Source organism: Dromiciops gliroides, chromosome 3 (assembly GCF_019393635.1).
Source record: "Dromiciops gliroides isolate mDroGli1 chromosome 3, mDroGli1.pri, whole genome shotgun sequence".
Lineage (NCBI taxonomy): Eukaryota > Metazoa > Chordata > Mammalia > Microbiotheria > Microbiotheriidae > Dromiciops > Dromiciops gliroides.
This window is the reverse complement of record NC_057863.1, coordinates 381,980,192-382,000,197: the sequence shown is the minus strand read 5'-3', so window position 1 is coordinate 382,000,197 and position 20,006 is coordinate 381,980,192. Positions and strand designations below refer to the sequence as shown.

General features: G+C 36.9%; 1 pseudogene; it reads left to right on the top strand.

Moving 5' to 3' along the window:
- The first annotated feature begins 5,201 nt into the window (after positions 1–5,201).
- On the top strand, positions 5,202–17,234 carry LOC122747646 (annotated as a pseudogene).
- Positions 17,235–20,006: the final 2,772 nt, after the last annotated feature.

Below are 20,006 nucleotides of genomic sequence, written 5' to 3'. Positions count from 1 at the left end.
AAAAGAGACCCAGGCAGCCCACTAAACTCTGATTCCTAGTTTCTTTCTCCCTCCTTGAAAGGGAAGGTTCTTCAAGCAAATTGGTTGAGAGTGGTCTCTTGCTGATGTCAGTAGTACTCCCCCTCTGAGAACATCATCACTTAGGTCCAGCCAGATATGGTCTACATCCTATCACCCTTAATTGGGTACTTAGTCAGTTTCTCATTCTCACTCAATTCAAACAATACTAAATCATTCAGGCAGGGCCCCTGGGTGTCTTCCAAATTCCATTATTTTTTCACTATATATATATATATATATATATATATATATATATATATATATATATATATATATATATATATATATATATATATATATATGTATATGTATATGTATATGTATATGTATGTATATGTATGTATATGTATGTATATGTATGTATATGTATATATGTGTATATATATATACACACACATACCCTATATATATGCACTATATCTATATATCTACATCTCTATCTATCTATCTATCTCTATCTCTATATCTATATATCCAATGGCTTTTTAGCCTGAGTACTTGCTTTTGGGAGGAAGCCAAGTAAGCCAAGCAGTACTAACATTCCAATTCTTTTGATGGGATGGGAGAACAAGACTGAGAAATTTTTTTAAGAGAAATTTGAGTCTACTCTGTCAGGTGCTGGAGTCCCAATTAAGTTTATGATTCTAAAATGGTTAGTCATTTAGGTCCTTTTTCTCTGTGGCCATTCTTATAAAGTAGTGCCACTGTTATGGCTACCTGGTATTTAATTATATAGTTCAACTGAATAGGACCAAGAAAAGCCAAATGTATGATTGTCATAGTTATATATGCAAAGCAATCAGTCACTATACCACTTCAAATTCCTTCTTATTGCAAATTCCTTCATGCCTCAGTCATGCAAATTCCTTCATGCTGTGCTTCAGCCTTTAGGTTTCCACTTTTACTAACACCACCTAGCCATGACATTATTGCCCTTATTTCCTTGGTGTCATTGCAAGGCCATAAGTTAGGTTAGACTGAAAGGTAAGAAATATATGTGTAATTATATATAAATCTACTGTTCTCTTACCCATTTCACAGCAAGGGTCGGTATCAATTTAGCACCACTTCTGGCTTCATTCCCATTCATTCTCTCATATCAGTATTTGCCTTCTCATGGAATATAAAAAGTGTCTTACTAAGATGAATTTTGTATCTCGATCAACTTCATTTCCCTGTATTTTGACTTTTGGGTCCTTAATCCAATTTCATTGAGTTCTCAGATTCCTATCTCTGATCTGCCCTCTGGAACCGGGCTGCTCTCTTACTTGTGAGTTACCTACCCTGCTGATTGTATATTCCTTTATGATCTGTCCTCTTTGATTTTTTGCTTTCAGATAAGTTGCTTATTCCTATGCCATTACCTAGACTACTTTCTGAACCCTGTGTCTACTGCTGTCAATAGACCTATTCTCACAGATAAAGTGAAGAGTATATACCAGCTTATTCATTGTTTCATATGTGCAAGTTTAAAAACTCACCTGAAACATGAGTTTCTCATGGGCAGGGGCCATATCTTTTATGTCTTATCTCATCATTGTAAGACCCTGCACATAGTCAGCATTAAGTATTGCTTGTGAATTGTTCTTCATATGTGAAGGATCGCAGGAGAGACAAGTTGGGTACAGTGATTTTTTGGAATAACTGAACTATATAATTTAAATCATTAGTTTCCTGCTAAATTGTATACTCTTTTGAGGAAAAAAATAAAATCAAAAAACATCATTAGTGCTTGAAAGCTGATGCTATACTATTGTTTAATGAACAATAACAAAAATATGTTGCCTGCAGTTTTTTTTTCCCTACCTTTTTCCACACCAGGAACACTAACTGCTAATCATTAGCCACAGGAAGATTAGCTTAAATAAAACCCAGAAAAGAAAGGTTCTTTCCTTCTGCCTCCCTGGTTCTGTTTCCAGAACAGTCTCCACTGCCATCATCCCAGAAATCAAACCTTGTAGAGATAATACTTGGCAAATATATGCTTTAAATACACAGCAGCCTTGACCCCTTCAGCAACCAGAGCTAGAAAAGACTCAGAAAAGAAAGTTCTCTCCATCCTAGTCCTTGATGCTGTCCAATGGTCCAATAGCAGCAATGGAGATTAGTTTATCAGTGCAAATGACAGTAAAAAAGATGTATCATGTACCAGGACCATCTGCTTTGCTCAGGCACCCTAAGGACCATGGATCCTTTCCATCTAACTTGTACCTCAAGCCTCCTATGTGTTATCTCTCTTGTTATTATGATGTGACCTCTTTAAGAGAACTGACCATCTCTGTGTTTCTATTTATATCCTTAGGGCTTAGCACAGTGCTAGGCACAAAGTAAGAAACTGATAAATATTTTTTCCCCTTAATTCACTCATTCATTCATTTATTCATTCATTCATCTATATTGATAATCTGGTTAGTAAGTGAAGAGATTGTTACTAGCTGAAAAGGCTGTAACTGGAGTTTCCATGGTCTCCCCAATGAACTCATAAGCCTGCTTCCTTCAGACAGTTTGCAAGGAGTGCAAGGATGAAAAGCACAGAAAACAACTTCAGACAGTGTTTGCATCAGGAACACCTCCTCACTAAGTGGAGACACTTTGGGGAGAGATTAAAGAGCTTCTCTCCCCTTTGAGGAGATACCTAACTTCTTGCCAATCCTCTCTTCTCTATTGTATTTTTCATTCTGCATCCCAGAGAAACTATGTTCCTGATCAAGAGCCAGTGGTGATGAGCCAGAGTGACGAGATTTTTCTACCAAAGACAAAATAAAAGGGAATGTTGCAATGATTTCTAGTTGGGAGTTTATGAATCTTATATAAAGAAACCCTTTGACCACCATTTTCCCCTGAAAACACAAGACAGCAAATGCTGAAAAGGAGCAATAATACATTATGAAGAACAGAGTAGCTTTTTAGGTATTTCTGTGCCTGACGCGTTCTCTGACTACCACACTATGCCCATGAACAATAGTGAACTAGCTGGGGACACCAGATAAAGGCAAGGGTCTGTAGGGTCAGGTATAGGTATGCTCAGTTAAGCCAAATCAGCATATAAAACATAATAAAATCATTGTGTTCTATATACATATTCCAAAGTCTTGCTATTCCAATTGGTGGTTGTCTCAGTCTCTCTTCTTAAAACCAGACCTAGTTTTAACCACAAAGCAACCAATTAGCATTTTTGAAGAGCCTATTGTTTTTGAAGCACTATGAATACAAAGAAAGACAAAAGACAGTCCCTGATTTCAAGAAGTCCTCAATCTAAGTGGGGAGACAATGTTCAAACAACTGAAAAAAAACCTCTATCTATACAGGATAAAATGGAAATAATCAATGGAGATGATTAGGAATGGTTTCTTAGACAAGGTGGGATGTTAATGTGAGACTTCAAGGAAGCCAGGGAAATCAGGAAGTAGAGATGAGGCAGGAGATCATAATGGGACAAATGTTTGAATTGGACATGGAGTTTCTTGTTTGAGAAACTTCAAAGATGCTAATGTTAATGGACCATCGAGTAGGGAGTAAGATGCAATAAGAATGGAAAGGTAGGAGGAGGCTAGGTAGTGAAGGGTTTTGAAGGCCAAAGAGAGGGGTACCTATCTGACCCTGGAGGAAACAGGAATCAACTGGATTTTATTCAGTAGAGTTGTGAAATGTCAGATCAGAACTTTAGGAAGACAATTGAATGGAGGATGTCCCAGAGTAGGAAGAGACTTGACACTGGGAGGTCAACCAGCAAGCTATTGCAACAGTCCAAATATGAGGATTAACTTTATTCTCTGGCCATATCTTCACCTAGAACCATATATCTCTCTCCCTCCCCCTTTCCCATTATATAGTACTTTCTTCTATATTTTCATTCATATCTAACTCAATCCTAGCCATCCCTAGAATGACTGCAACCATGCCTACCATTTTTCTAGCCTCTTTTACTGAAACTATTAGCCCCTTTATAATAGCCCCTATATATAAGAAGATGTGAGTGTGTGTGTGTGCGCATGCACGTGCACCCAAGTGCATATGTGGAGAGCAAGAGCAAGAGCGAGAGTGAGACTCATCTTCCTGAGTTCAAATCTGGCCTCAGACACTTCCTGCATGACCCTAGGCAAGTCACTTTACCCTGTTTGTCTCAGGTTCCTCATCTATAAAATGAGCCACTGAAGGAAATGGTAAGCCACTCCAGTATCTTTTCCAAGAAAACCCCAAATAGGGTCATAAAGAGTTGGACAAGACTGAACAATAAAAATGTTGAAGATATAGAATTCTAAACTGATTATTTGACTCCTCCAACATCCCCCCAAATTTTCTTGAATGACTTCCAACTCCATATACTATCTGACATCTAGCATTCCTCTGAAGATGCTCTCTCTCATTCAGGTCATTCATCTCAAACTTCCTATAATCTACAGGCCTAAGAGAAGTCAGAATACTCCCCTCTTCCAACTGACAAGTGCAGATCATTGTTCTTTCTTCTGATCTGATTTTCACACACTCACACACACACACACACACACACACACACACACACACCCCACTGTTATTACCTATCAATTTCCAGGGCTTAGACCATCAACAGGTTTTCCTTTAAACCCCACCAACCTTAGTAACTTCAATAGATAAGATGATGACCCTCCTCATATCCAACCCAGTTTTCAAGCTTCAATTCCAAAGACTTTCATTCCACCCCCACTTCACTTACCCACCAAAATGGCTTCATATTGGATCTCCCAATTACATGGAACTGTACCCTTTTTAAGATCATAAGATCTTTATTCCTGTTCTCTGATCACAAACTTTTGTCTTTCTCTCTCTCCCATTCTCCTCCCACAAAATCTGTTTTTCATTCTTATTGTGAATTTTGATACTTCAAACTTTCCAGTTTCCTAGGCCATTCTGGTTTTAAAGGAAACATGATGTAGAAAGTATAGCAACAACTTATATTTATTTGATACTTTCAAGAGTGCAAAATGTTTTTTTTTTCATAATATCGGAAAATGAGTAAAAGCTAGATAAAGGATAAAGAAACTTCGGGCAAATTTCATCCTGATATAAGTGAACCGCCTTAAACCCTGTCAATTTGCTAAAACTGATACCTGTCCCTGAATAAGATAGACTTCCTTGAGGAGAGAGAATTCCCCATCACTGGGATGTTTGAGCAGAAGCTGGATGACCAAATGTGGATTCCTGGTTTAGAGCGGTTAGACAAGGTAGACTTTGAGGTTTCTTCTACCTGACATTTATGATTAAACCAGAATCAGTGCCAAATCCTGCTAGATATTTATCAAGAGGTACCAACGAGATAAAGTGGAATGTAATTGTTGTCTCAAAGGAGTTACCAGAAACAGAGGCAATATGAATTTAAGGATGATAAATGAAAGGCCTGTACATAAATCACAAGATTCCATGGAATTCCTAAAGCCATAAAAAGGCAGAGTGGTAGAGCTGCTGAGGTACTGGACTCGTAGTCAGGAAGACTTGGGTTCAAAACTGTCCCATACAGTTATTTTATAAGCCTGGGCAAGTCACTTAACAACTCTGAGCTTCAGTTTCTTTCTCTGCAAAATTATAGGGCTGGATTTGATGACCTCTCAAGTCCCTTCAATCTTTAAAATGATGATACTCTAATCCAAACCAATAATCAGTGGTGGGTCTAGAAATTAGATGTGAATTTTGAAACCCTCAGCCTCCATAGAAGCAATAAATTTTAATAATTGATTTTAGATGAGGACAATCTTAAATATAACCATAATTCTAGCTGCAATCTGATTTAAATAAGATAGAAATGACTTCCTGCTGTTTATACCCTTGTCATCTTACTGACTGCCATGAAACCCAGATCTCAGAGGACTTAACCCTTTCATACCCAGAATTCTCACACTGGGGCCTGCTATCCAAATTTATCTATCTATCTATCTATCTATCTATCTATCTATCTATCTATCTATCTATCTATCTATGCATTTATGTATTTATTTGTTTATTTGTTTGTTTATTTATTTATATTTTGCAGGGCAATGAGGGTTAAGTGGCTTGCCCAGGGTCACACAGTTAGTAAGTGTCAAGGGTCTGAGGTCAGATTTGAACTCACATCCTTCTGAATCCAGGGACAGTGCTTTATCTACTGTGCCACTTAGCTGCCCTCTATCCATATTTATTTTAATTCTTTACTATGTCTAATGTTGACTTCTGTCATGATTCACTTAATTCTCACCATATCTTCAGCAGACATCATACCTCCTTCCCCAGGCCCTGACTTTCCAGTTCTGGAAATGGAACCCAATCAAATCTGTTGACACTGCTAGACAAAGTATGACAATCTATGACTCTATGGCTCCACTAAATATCATTCCAATATTCCAAAACACAATATCTCCCTCCCATGATCCCAGTTTCTTCATCTCTAAAATTAAAATAATGATATCTTGTAGGGCTATTTAGAGGATCAAGTGAATAAAAATACATAAAATGTTTTGCAAATTGTAAAGTACTATGTAAACCTTAAAATATTATATGCATGTTAATGATTATTATTGTTTCCCCTTTTAACACATAAGCTTTCCAAGAAGTACTGTCTGTACTTTTATATTTATATTGCCCATACACAGAACAGTGTTGTTTCCATGTTGTTCAGTCATTCAGTCATATCCAGCTCTTTATGACCCTGTGGACCATACTGCCATATGTTTTCACATGAAAAAAGAGTACTGGAGTGGTTTGCCATTTCTTTCTCTAGTGGATTAAGGCAAATGAAGATTAAGTGACTTGCTTACAACTCGTAAGCATCTGAGGCTGCATTTGAACTCTGTTTACTGATCCATTTAACTGCCTTGATTATTACATAGTCAGTGTATAATAGATGTTTTTCATTCCTTCATACAGAAAAAAAAAATTGCCCATTGGGCATACTAGGCAAGTATCTAGTCTGTCAAGGTAACTGAAAAAAAAATGGCTTAGCAACAAAAGCATAATTGACTTCCACTGGTAGTTTCTTTACATACAACGTATTATTATACCTCATATATTTCATGTTGACCTCTTGCTGAGGACAAAGACAATGGCTCTTGTGTTGTCATCTCTGACAGATGCATAGGGAACAGAATCACGTTGACTTTTCCATGTAAGCATCTTGCTCCTCTCCCTAATTTTTTGGAAGATTTCCAGTACAACAGACCTTGGGTGTGGTTACTGACCTGGAATCTGCTCACTTACTTTACCATCTTTCATTTATCATCCTTGAACTGACATCGGCTCTGTTTCTGGCATCCCCTTGAGACAAAGTTTACATTCCAGTTTATCTTGTTGCACCTCCTAATAAATATCTAGCAGGTTTTGGCAGAGATTCTAAATTAATCACAGATGTAAGAGAGGAAGATACCTCAATATCCATCTAGTCTAACTCTGACCTAACCCAGGAATTCTATGTATGTCATTCAAGACTGGTCAACTGGCCTCTATTTAAACATCCTAGTGATGGGGAACTCACTATTGCCTCATGGAAGTAAATTCCTCTGGGGTACACATATGTTTTTTTTCCAAATCAGGGAATGGATGACATCATTAAGGATGAAGATAATCCTGCAGAAATGGAAATGTCAAAATGTCCCAAGCATGTCAAGCTGAAGAAGTTTCTGTTACTAAGTACAATGGGTGAATTTTTTGTAATTATACTTCTGGTGATTGCACAGTTTGAAATATGATTTTGATTAAATTATCTTAACATAAAGGTTATTTTTACTTCTTTAACTTCTTGGTGGTGCTGCTGCATTCCCCTCCTCCTGATATAAAGGTAAAATCTGCCATCTAGATACTGTCATCTCCTTCCTAATTGGTCTGGGTTTTATCCTCTGGCAACAAATGTTAAATGTCTATCCTTTTCCAATACTAATGCTCAACCCATTGTGATGTACTGGCAAGGGATCTGGATATGAAGTCAAATGACCTGGGTTAAAATTCTAGCCCAATAGATTGCTATCTTTAGGACTCTGGACAAGTTAATTAAGCTTTCCTGATTCCACTTATTTCCTTTATTCTGGACATAACATTTCTACTGAGGCAACCTAATATTGCATTACTTTTTTGGTAATTTATTTTTTTGGTTTCCATAAAATAGGTTATGCTTTTTAATGGTTTGGTCCATTAGGAACTATGACCATTGGTACTGTAAGAGACCTTTAAAATTATCTAGTCAAAACACCTCATTTCACAGATAAGGAAACTGTGGTCCAAGGTCACATTAGGTTTCCTGCTCAAGGTTACATTAGTAGTAAAGAGAGCTAGAATTAAAAATCAGACCCAGTAACTCCCAATTTCCAGTGAACAACACTGTAGCTCTCTATATGTGCTTTTTCATACTGAATTTCTATATTTATTTTTTTTAATCCAACTGCAGGACTTTATATTTATCCTTACTAATTTCCATCTTGTAACTTCGAGTTCACTAGAATCTCATGATCTTTTGTCTTAGATTCCAATACATTATTCCCCCATTTTATATAATCTCTAAATTTCTTACTCCACTAAAGATGTCTCTCCATCACATCAATACAGAAGTATGAATTAAACACTTACTATGTGCAGAGCATTGAGCTAAGCATTGGAGATACAAAGAGAGTGATTGTCCTTATCTTCTAATGTTGACTAGAAATTTGCTCTGCCTGAAGATCTATCTCCAAAGGGCCCTCTGGCAGCTAGGTATCACAGTGGCTCTAGTGTTGGACTTTGAGTTAGGAAGACATAAGTTCAGATCTTCTCAGCCACTTCCTAGCTGTGTGACCCCCAAGGCAAGTCACTTAACCTCACTCATTCTGTTTCCTCTTTAGTCAAATGGGGATAATACTGGTAAATTCCTCAAAAGGGTGTTGTGAGGATCAAATGGGATAATGAGTAAAAAACAGGACAAACCCTTGTTTGATACCACCTTGCAGGTTCAACCTTAAAAATGTCTAACATTCTAGACATCTGGAAGGAAGAAAGCAGAGATTTGCATCCTTCACAATTCAAAAGAGTTTGCGGTACTTTGCTTGTTTCTATGCCTGGGCAAAGTGATATCAGCCCCTTGGTCTATCTGTTCCTAAATCAGCTGTACATAGACAGGCTCCAGTCACTATAAGCCTCATTCCTTTCAGAGAAAATGACAGTTAGCATTTTCCACTCATTTGAAGTCTGCCAAGGATTATCAAGTGATCAACAGAAAAGGTAAGAGTCAAAGTACCAAAATGTATGACACCTTTGAAATCTGGTCTTCTAAAGTCTAAGACCCTTTTCAGAACATTGGTGCTACTCACCAAATTTTATGCACACACACACACACACACACACACACACACATGCACGCATGCACGCACATACACCAGATCAGCAATTCCATCAGCATAAGTCATTACTAGTGAAGAATTACATATACCAACATATATCAGCACCTTCTTGGCAATTTATACTCTTAGAGATTAAATTACTTATTACAGATCACTCAGTTTATCAGAGGGGGATTTATAACATCTTTCCACCAAAGTCAGCTTTCTATACAGTAGACTACTCATGCCTCCACTGTTTTCCCTATACATCACAAACTGGGTCATAGTCACTACCAGGATTACATTTTACTTCAATAAGCATTTCTTCCGCACTAAACAGAATCAGGTGAAGAAAAATAATACTACTCATCACTTCCTCTACTTTCTGAAAGATGAATGTATCACAAAGCAAGTCAAGAATTAATCAGCTGCCTGAATTTTAAGAAAGAAGTTTCGATAAGATGTTCACCTAGGAGAACTAGGTAGTAAAGTGGCTATAACATGGAGTCAGGAAAACTTGAATTGAAATCTAGCCTGTGATTCTCATGAGATATATGACCCTGAAGCTGTGAACTGATCCAACCATTCTGGAGAGCAAATTGGAAATATGCCCAAAGGGCTATGGGACTGTTCATACCCTTTGATCCTGTGGTACCACTGTTAGGTCTTTATCCCAAAGAGATCAAATGACCCACATGCACAAAAATATTTATAGCAGCTCTCTTTGTGGTGGCAAAGAATTGGAAATCAAGGGAATACCCATTAATTGAGGAATGGCTAAACAATTGTGGTATATGAATGTAATGGAATCCTATTGTGCTGTAAGAAATGATGAGCAGGAGTTCAGAAAAACCTGGAAGTACCTACATGAACTGATGCTGACTGAGAGAAGTATAACCAGGAGAACATTGTACACAGTAATGGCAACATTGTGTGATGAAAAATGATGATGGACTTGGTTCTTCTCAGCAGTGCAATGATCTGAAACAATTGCAAGGAACTCATAATGGAAAATGTTCTCAACATACAGAAAAAAAGAACAGTGGATTATGAATGCAGATTGAACCATACTGTTTCTACTTTGGGGCTCTTTTTTCCCTTCTTTTTTGAGGTTTTACTCTTGTGCTCTGATTCTTCTTTCACAATATGACTAATGCAGAGATATATTTAATATGATTGTACATATATTACCTATAACCTATAGTAGATTGCTTTCCATCTTGGGGAGAAGGGAGGGAAGAGAGGGTGGGAGAAAAATTTGGAACTATGATGGATCCTATGAAAACAAATGTTGAAAACTATCCTTACATGTAACTGGAAAATAATAAAATAATTTTATTATTAAAAAATAAACTGTCTCATATTCTTCAACTGTAAAGTGAGTATAATAAGAGTACTTCCCAAGGTTATTGAGAGGATCAAATGAAACAACATTTGCAAAGTACTTAGCACAATGCCTGGCACAAAGTAGGCACTTGATAAGTCTGTCCTTCCTTCCTTCCTCCATAACAAAATCCTACCTTTATGACAGTTTTATCATTTCCATCAGAAATTCAGCTGGCTAGTGGCCTGGATATATGATATGCCCACTACTATATTGTTGCTTTCTCTTCCCCTTTTGATCTGATAAAGATCACATTAAAAATTGCAGACTAACCCAGGTCCCTCCTTTGACCCTTATCCAAAGGTTCTCTATCTATTGCTCTCCCTTGGATTAGAACACAAATTAATTTCTTCCTGGAACACAATATGCTGCTTCCTTTCCTATTTAATGTGTTATTCTTGAACAAGATCTAACCTTCCATTTTCTTATTCCAGTCATGAACTGCATACATCCTAAGTCTCAATAAAACTTAGGAAATCATGCTTATATTATGTCATCGTGAATTAAGACTTGTTTATTATATTTATTACTAAACATTATATTCATTACCCTACATTCATATTTTCATGTGGAATTAGATTATAAGCACTTCCAATGACATGAAGGAAATATCAGAAGTATTTTAAAAGTTTTTCTCTTTGAAATTTACATTAAAATATTAATGATAGTTAAACACATTTGAATCAACAAGCTACTAAATGAATATGTATATCACTCAGCATTCAGTAACAAATTAAATATGTGATGATTTAACATACTAAAGTATATTATAGGAGCATCTAGGTAGCAGAGCATTGGACCTGGAATCAAGCAGAACTGACTTCAAATCTGGCCTTAGATATTTATTTGCAGTATGATCCTGGACAAGTGACTTAACCACTGTTTGTCTCAATTTCCTTTTCTGTAAAATGGGGATAATAATAGCTCCTACCTCCCAAGGTTGTTGAGAGGATTAAATGAGATAATAATTGTAAAGTGTTTAGAATAGTATTTGGCATATAGTAATTTGTGCTCTATAAATATGAACTGTTATTACTATTATTAAATCATTTTTAAATCATTATTAAATCAAAATGAAGAAATTTTAATAATTATTTTCCATATCTTTCTTTTGTGATACTCTTGTAGTAAATTTGCAAAAGAAGTATTCTCATATTATTTGAGGAAAATGGCACCATTCTGTCAAGATTTTTTGTTTTGTTTTGTTTTGTTTTTGTTTTGCAGGGCAGTGAGGGTTAAGTGACTTGCCCAGGGTCACACAGCTAGTAAGTGCCAAGTATCTGAGTCAGGATTTGAACTTAGCTCCTCCTGAATCTAGGGCAGGTGCCTTAACCACTGTATCACCTAGCTGCCCCTCTGTCAAGATTTTTAACTCATTATTGCTTCCTTGTTCTTTGCCCTAATTGTCATCTTTGCCAATAAAATCCTTTGTTTTGGCTCTGTTTGCATTTATTTCATTTATCTAATTCCATCCAATTTACTAAGATAGCACTTTAGTATGTTCTGAATCATTTATTACAATCTTGCTAGTCCTTTTTATTTTCTGAAAAATAAAAAATGAGTTATATTAATAGAATATTTTGTATTTTAGTTGTAAAGTTTTTAATGTTAAAGTCAATCATAAATACTAAAAATAGTAATATGCATGTACACATAGACATTTGTAAAGTAGAATAGTAGGCCCATCATCCTCTTCAAAGTACAATTTATTAAAATACTTTTCAATATTATGCCATAATTTTTCAAACATTTCAGTAAGGTTGAGGAAAGGTTCTTGAAGTTCTCATGCTTAGGAGTCCCAAAGTGTCTTAATTTGCTACTGTCAATATGGACTTTGTACCTTGCTTCTGTTAAGAGATTGCTGTTAAAAATTCACACCTATTTATAAATTATTCTATTACAATTAACCTCTTGTACCTAAAAGCAATAGGAAGTATTTTATTTTTCACACTGATACAAAGTTAAAAATACTTAGTCCTATGCTGTAAACTCTCATCCCATTTCTCACAATGTAACTGCCACTTAAAACCACATTAATTCATACAACAGTTAGAAATCTATCGAAAAGCCTTATAAGCAACTAGGTGCCTGGAAAATGCCATAACAAATGGGAAATGAATGGGAATAGATTTTAATTTTGCCTGTTAAAAATAATATAATCCTTTGAGTTTTTGAAACTGCTGTCACTTTTTACCATTACTAAAGATTTTTTAACGCGGCTCACTATGACAGACCCAAAATCAGACTGTTCCAATATAGACATCTATGTGTGCTCACAAACCCTCCATAAGTTCATCACAGATAGTACTGAAAGATGGTAGCAGAAGTGAGAATCTTTTCCATAGCTTTTTTCAATGGAGATATTTTCCATTATTCTGTTCATTGATAAGAGTAAGGAATGGGACAGTAAACCCAAGAGATTTAATGACAGTGTGGAGACAAAGGCCATGCAGAACCCCTTATAAGATATTTTTGAGTTTATGATGTTTTGAAGCAACTTACTTGGAGTCATATAAAGCTAAAACTCAGCGGGGCAGCTAGATGGCATAGTGGATAAAGCACCAGCCCTGGATTCAGGACGGCCTGAGTTCAAATCTGGCCTCAGACACTTAACGCTTACTAGCTGTGTGACCCTGGGCAAGTCACTTAACCCCAATTGCCTCACCAAAAAAACAAAAACAAAAAAACCAAAACCTCAAAACCAAGGCTCTTGACGCCAAATCCCAGACTCTTTCCCTTACATCATCCCACATGATGGTCTTGAAAGAAATCAAAAGAGAATATTGAGGTACATCCCCAAATATCTTTGCAACTTATTGGCTTGGATCCAGCTTCACAGTACAGATCTAGAAATGAAACTCAGGACACACCTTTAGCCAGATTTTTAAGATTCTTGTTGCATGCTGTTGTGCTTGCCCTGATTTCTACATGTTCTAGAAATAGAGCATCACCTCCCTTCTCCACTAAGCACCTCCTCTCTTCTTAACATTGTCCTGCACACTGTTGTTTCTTCTAGTATTAGTCTTTATTGGAATGGTTCCTCACTTACCCAGTAATTTCTTTCTATTCTATACTGTTGGTTTATAACAATAAATTTCAGTCCTTTTGGGGGGCTCATTAGCACTTGTCAACTTGACAAAATTCTCTTCTCCAATTCCAGTCATTTAACCTATACATTCTACATATATCCCTGTTCCCATAACAACAGAAATAATAATAGCTAGTATTTAAATAATGCTTAAATATTTACAAAGCACTTTACCTATGTTAACTCATTTAATACAAAATATGTACAATACACCTATATGGCCACTACCAATTCCACCTTCTACCCCCTCGCCCAAAAATTAACCAAAAGGAATGAAGAAATGAAAGGTGTCTCAATACCTCACAAAAATTATTATAATATAGAAAAATGAACATTAGACTGTGTCATCAGAGACCTGGACTCTAATCCAGGCCCCAGCAATGACTTGGCATATGACCAAGGTCACATCACTGTCACCCTCTGTATCACAAGTTCTTCATCTGTAAAATGAGGGAGTTGGACAATTACCAGATAAGGAATTTTTAAACTAAGGTTTGTTTTTTTTAATATGTTAGTGACTATGTCAAAATAATTTGTTTTCCTTGTAATCCTATGTAGTTTGTTTTATTCATTTGAGATATTACTCTGAGGAGTCCCCAGGTTTCTCCACATTGTCAAAGTGTCCATGACACACGAAAAGGGTAATAACCTTTGGACAAGGTGACCCTAAAAGTTTTCCAGCTCTAACATTCTGTGATTCTAACCCAATGTAATGATTGAGATGAGAAAAGTTTTGTTCCTCCAATGACTCACTTTTCAGGCTTATCTATGTACTTAAATACTTATTAAAACTCTCACAGAAACTGCACTCTTCAAAGAAATCAACAGTATTAATTGTCAAATCTAATTCTCTTTTCTTTATCTTTTGTTACTTTTCTGCAGCTTACATTAAGTATTCCCTTTTCCTCCCTCCTTCTCTTTCTTCTCCCTCCCCATCCCCCTCTCTGTCTCTGTTTCTATCTCTCTCTGTGTGTCTCTGTCTCTCTGTCTCCCTGTGTCTCTCTTTTTTCTGTCTCTGTCTTTGTATTTCTCTCTCTGTCTCTGTCTCTCTCTGTCTCTGTCTCTGTCTCTGTCTCTCTCTCTCTCCCCTCTCCCTCTCTCTCCTCTTCATCTTCCATGGGGATTATCAATTGGATTCTAATCCTGCCTCTAACAATTACTACATGTGTAATTATATTAAACACTATTAACACCTTTCTCCTCCTGGATACTCTCTTTTCTCTGGGTTTTCAGGATACTTTTCCCTCTTCATTCTCCTTCCGTGTGTCACTGCTTCTCAGAATCTTTTGCTAGTTCATCAAATATGTTACACCCACAAACCATGAGTGTATGCCAAGGTATAGACCTAGGCATTGTTATCACTTTACAAACATTTACTTGGCTAAATGTTCAGCTCCTATGAGTTCAGCTATCACCTATATAGAAACAACTCTCAGATCCAGACCTAGTTTTCTCCTGACTTTTAGTCTCAAATCAACAAATGCCTAGTACACATTTCAAAATGGATGCCTATAGGAATCTCAAATTCACTGTAGCCAAAAAAGAATTTTCCTTCCAAAAACATCCCTCTTCTGAGTTTATCTGAAGGCGCCACAGTTATTCCAATTACACAGGTTCAAAAAACTGACATCATTCCTCAGGTTCTCATTCTCACTCAATCCACATATCCAATCAGTTGCCAGATCTTATCCTTTTTGTCTCTACAACTTCTCTAGCATACTTCACCTAGCTCAGGCACTTAATACATCTCATCCAGACTACTGTTAAGAACCTCTTTATTGGTTTCCCAACACACAACCTATTCTCTATACAACTGCCGAAGTGATTTTCTGAAAATGTAGATTTGACCATATTATATACCCTTCTCACCCCTCCCACATATATGTTTGAAGTGCACTGGTATCTAATCACCTCCAAAACCAAAGATAAACTCCTTTGACATTTAAAGCTGTTTAAAACTAAGCTCCCTCCTATGTCTTTAGTCTCCATATGCATTACTCTCCTAAATAAACTAATCTAGGCCATATTGGCCCACTTATACATAATCCTCTATTTCTCTTTTCCATGCCTTTTAACTAGCTTCCCCCCTCTCTAATTCCTGGAATACTGCACCTTCTCATCTCCACTTCCTGGAATTCTCAGATGCTGTAAAGATTCAACTCTAGTGCCCAAAAGTTCTTTTCTGATCTCCTTATCTATTTGTGTCTTCCCATCTGAGATTACCTTGTATTTGCCCTCTCTCAATCTCAAATACACATACATGCATGAATGCACACGTAAACACATACATACACACATATTGTATTCTATGATGTAATATATATTCCTTGAGAACAGAGATTTTTTCATTTTTTTCTTTTTATCACCATTACTTAGCAATATATCTAGCACATATTAGCCACTTAATGAGTGCTGCTGATTAACAATTTTTCTCAGCCATAGACTATAATTTATAAATGTGCAGTAATTGGTAGAAGTAGAAGCGATTCTTGAACCATAAGTTCCCAAGCAGATGAAGTCATAGGTCCTTTGACCTGATTCCTATCCAAAGGCTATTCAGTGTAATTTCATAGCATTGTCACTATCTTTTCTCACTTATCCCCAGCTATTAGGATACTTTAATGCATCTATGATCTTACTATATCTATTATCCCTCTCAGTACAGACTGAAATTTATCAATGCCTTCTAATTTTGAAATATTGTTGGGTTGGTGGAGTGCTTGTTAGTGCAGGCTACAGTGTAAGAACTATACCACCCACAACAAATCAAATAAATGGCACAGAAATGAATCAAGAAACCGAGATCACTGAGATATGAGTCTCTGAAAGGGGTCGATCCAAAGGTTCTGAGAAAAATGTGCTTTGCCAAGAAACACAACAAGAAGGGACTAAAGAACATGCAGGCCAATAATGCCAAAGCCATCAAAGCCCAAGCAGAGACCATCAAGGCCGTGAGCACCAAGGCCTCCAAGGCCAAGCTCCTCAGGCCCAAGACGTCTAAGATCCCCAAGGCCAGTATGTGGTATGCTGGCCTCAAGATGGCCACCAAGCAGCCAGGCCCTAGGGTTGCATCAAATACCCAGGCCTCAGGATCGAAAAGCCTGACTATAAGGTTGCCAGAACCACTAACCCCAAAGCCACCAAGCCCACTAAGCCCAAGGCTGCCAAGATTACTGACCCCAAGGCCACCAAGTCTGATGCCAAGGTAAGCAAGTCTGATATGAAAGCTACCAAAACTGGCCCCAAGGTTGCCAAGGCCACCAAGTCAGGCACCAAGGTCAACAAGTCTACCACCAAGGCAGCCAACTCTGATCCCAAGGCAGCCAAGTCCAATAATTCCAAGGCTGCTAAGCCTACTATGTCCAAACCCAAAGATACTGGGGATAAAACTGCAAGTCCAAAGCCTTCAAAATAGATGCTGCATTCAGGACATAAGGACTTGTTTAAATCGTAAAACCACCATTTTTTTTCTCAGCCTGTATAGTTATTCACTATTTTGTATAAATAAAGGAAATGGTGAGTCATGAGGAAAAAAAATGTTAATGACCCTTCTGTCCTGTATATAATCCATAAAATAACTACCCCAAATAGTTCTTTACTTGAATAAATACCAGTGCATATCTTAAGATGTCCAATTATTATTCGTCATTCACCCTACATGACCAGGCCAATTCCTGTTCTTATTATGCATTTTGTTATGGATATGCCTTATGCTATTTCTTGTGTATGGGTCATCATTAGATATGTACTACACACTACTTGAATTCATCATGCCAAATTTTTCCATTGGCCTTTTGATCAGTACTAACTTATTTTTTAGAAAAAACTGTGACTATTCTACAATTAACAAGTATATACGTTTGCAAATTTTGTGTTCTAAGTTTTAAGAATAAATGGTAGAGGAAAATAATGAAAAAAAATTCACAGGAAGGTGGGTTAGTGGTACCAATCCTAGAGCTTTACTATAAAGCAGCAGTCATTAAAACTGTCTGGTACTGGCTAAGAAATAGAGTGGAGGATTAATGGAATAGGCTAGGCACAGGAAACGCAGTAGTAAATGATACTAGTAATATAGTGTTTGATAAACCCAAAGATTCCAGCTTCTGGGATAGGAACTCAGTATTTGACAAAAACTGCTGGGAAAACTGGAAGATAGTATGGCAGAAATTAGGCATAGACCAACATCTTACACCTTATACTAAAATAAGGTCAAAATGGATACATGATTTAGACATAAGAGGTGATACTGTAGGTAAATTAGGAGAGAAAGGAATAGTCTACCTTTCAGATCTTTGGAAAGGAAAACAGTTTATGACCAAACAAGAGATAGAGAAAATTATAAAATGCAAAAGGGATGATTTTGATTACATTAAATTTAAAAAAATTTGTACAAACAGAAGCAATGCATCTAAAATTAGAAGGGAAGCAGAAAGCTAGGAAACAATTTTTATGGCCAGTACTTCTGATAAAGGCCTCATTTCTAAAATATATAGGGAACTAAATCAAATTCATCAGAATCCAAGTCATTCCCCAATTGAGAAATGGTTAAAGGATATGAACAGGCAGTTTTCTGATGAAGAAATCAAAGCTATCTATTCCCACATGAAAAAATGCTCTAAATCTCTAATGATTAGACAGATGCAAATTAAAAAAAATTCTGAGGTACCACCTGACACCTATCAGATCGGCTAAAATTACAAAAAAGGAAAATAATACATGTTGGAGAATCTGTGGGAAAATTGGAACACTAATGCATTATTGGTGGAGCTGTGAACTGATCCAACCATTCTGGAGAGCAATTTGGAATTATGCCCAAAGGGCTATAAAGCTTTGCATACCCTTTGACTCAGTAATACCACTTTTGGGTTTTTTTTCCCCAAAGAGATCATGGAAAGGGGAGAGGGAGCCACATGTCCAAAAATATTTATAGCTGCTCTTTACGTGGTGACAAGGAATTGGAAATTGAGGGGATGCCCATCAATTGGGGAATGGCTGGACAAGTTGTGGTATATGAATGTAATGGAATACTATTGTGCTGTAAGAAACGATGAGGAGAAGGAGTTCAGAGAAACCTGGAGTGTCTTGAGTGAGCTGATGATGAGTGAGATGACCAGAACCAGAAGAACATTATACACATTATCATCAACATTGTGTATTGATCTACTGTGATGGACTATATTCTTCTCACCAATGCAATGGTACAGAAGAGTTCCAGCCAACTCATGATAGAAGAGGATCTCCAAATCCAGGGAAAAAAAACAGAACTATGGAGTATAGATGCTGGATCAACCATACTATTTCTTTTGTCTTTGGTGCTGTTGTTTTTCTATTTTGACATTTTTTGTCATTGCTCTGATTTTTCTCTTATAAGATGACTAATGCAGAAATATGTTTAATGTTATTATGTATGTATATATACACACACACACACACACACACACACATATATATATATATATATATATATATAAAACACCTATATCAGATTACCTGCTGTCTAGGGGAGGGAGGAGTGAGGGCAGGGAGGGAGAAAAATCTGAAATTGGAAAGCTTGTATAAACAAAAGTTGAGAACTATCTTTACATGTAACAGGAAAAAAATAAAATACTTTATTACCAAAAATAAAAGAATGAATGGTAGAAGACTACACATGTATAAGCTATATTGAATTTCTTGCCTTCTCAATGTCAGGGGAAAGGGAGGGAGGAAGGGAAATAATTTGGAACTCAGAAGTTTTACAAATGAATGTTAAAAATTGTTTTACAGATAGTTGGGGCAAATAAAATACTAAATTAAGATTTTTTAAAAAGAGGATTTCTGGGGTAGAGCCAAGATGGTGGACAAAAGGCATTAAGCTCTCAGAACTCATGTCATTATTGCTCCAAAAAAGCCCCAAATAATGCCATAGGACAATAGCTGGAGCAGCAGAACCCACAAAAGAATGGGTTGAGATCATTTTCCAGCCAAAGATTTCTTAGAAGGTTGGAAGGAGGGGGCTGCTCTGCCAGGACAGGAAAGGAGCCCAACCCCAAGGTCATGCTGACATAGATCCAGTCCATGCAGACTGAGCCAGAGAAAGAGGCCCCCAGAGCCTCTGAATCAGCTGCAGCACCAGTGACCTCTGGAATTAAGCTCACGGTCTGCTGAGAGGTCTGAGCAGTTAGAAGGAGGGAGATTACAGTGGTCT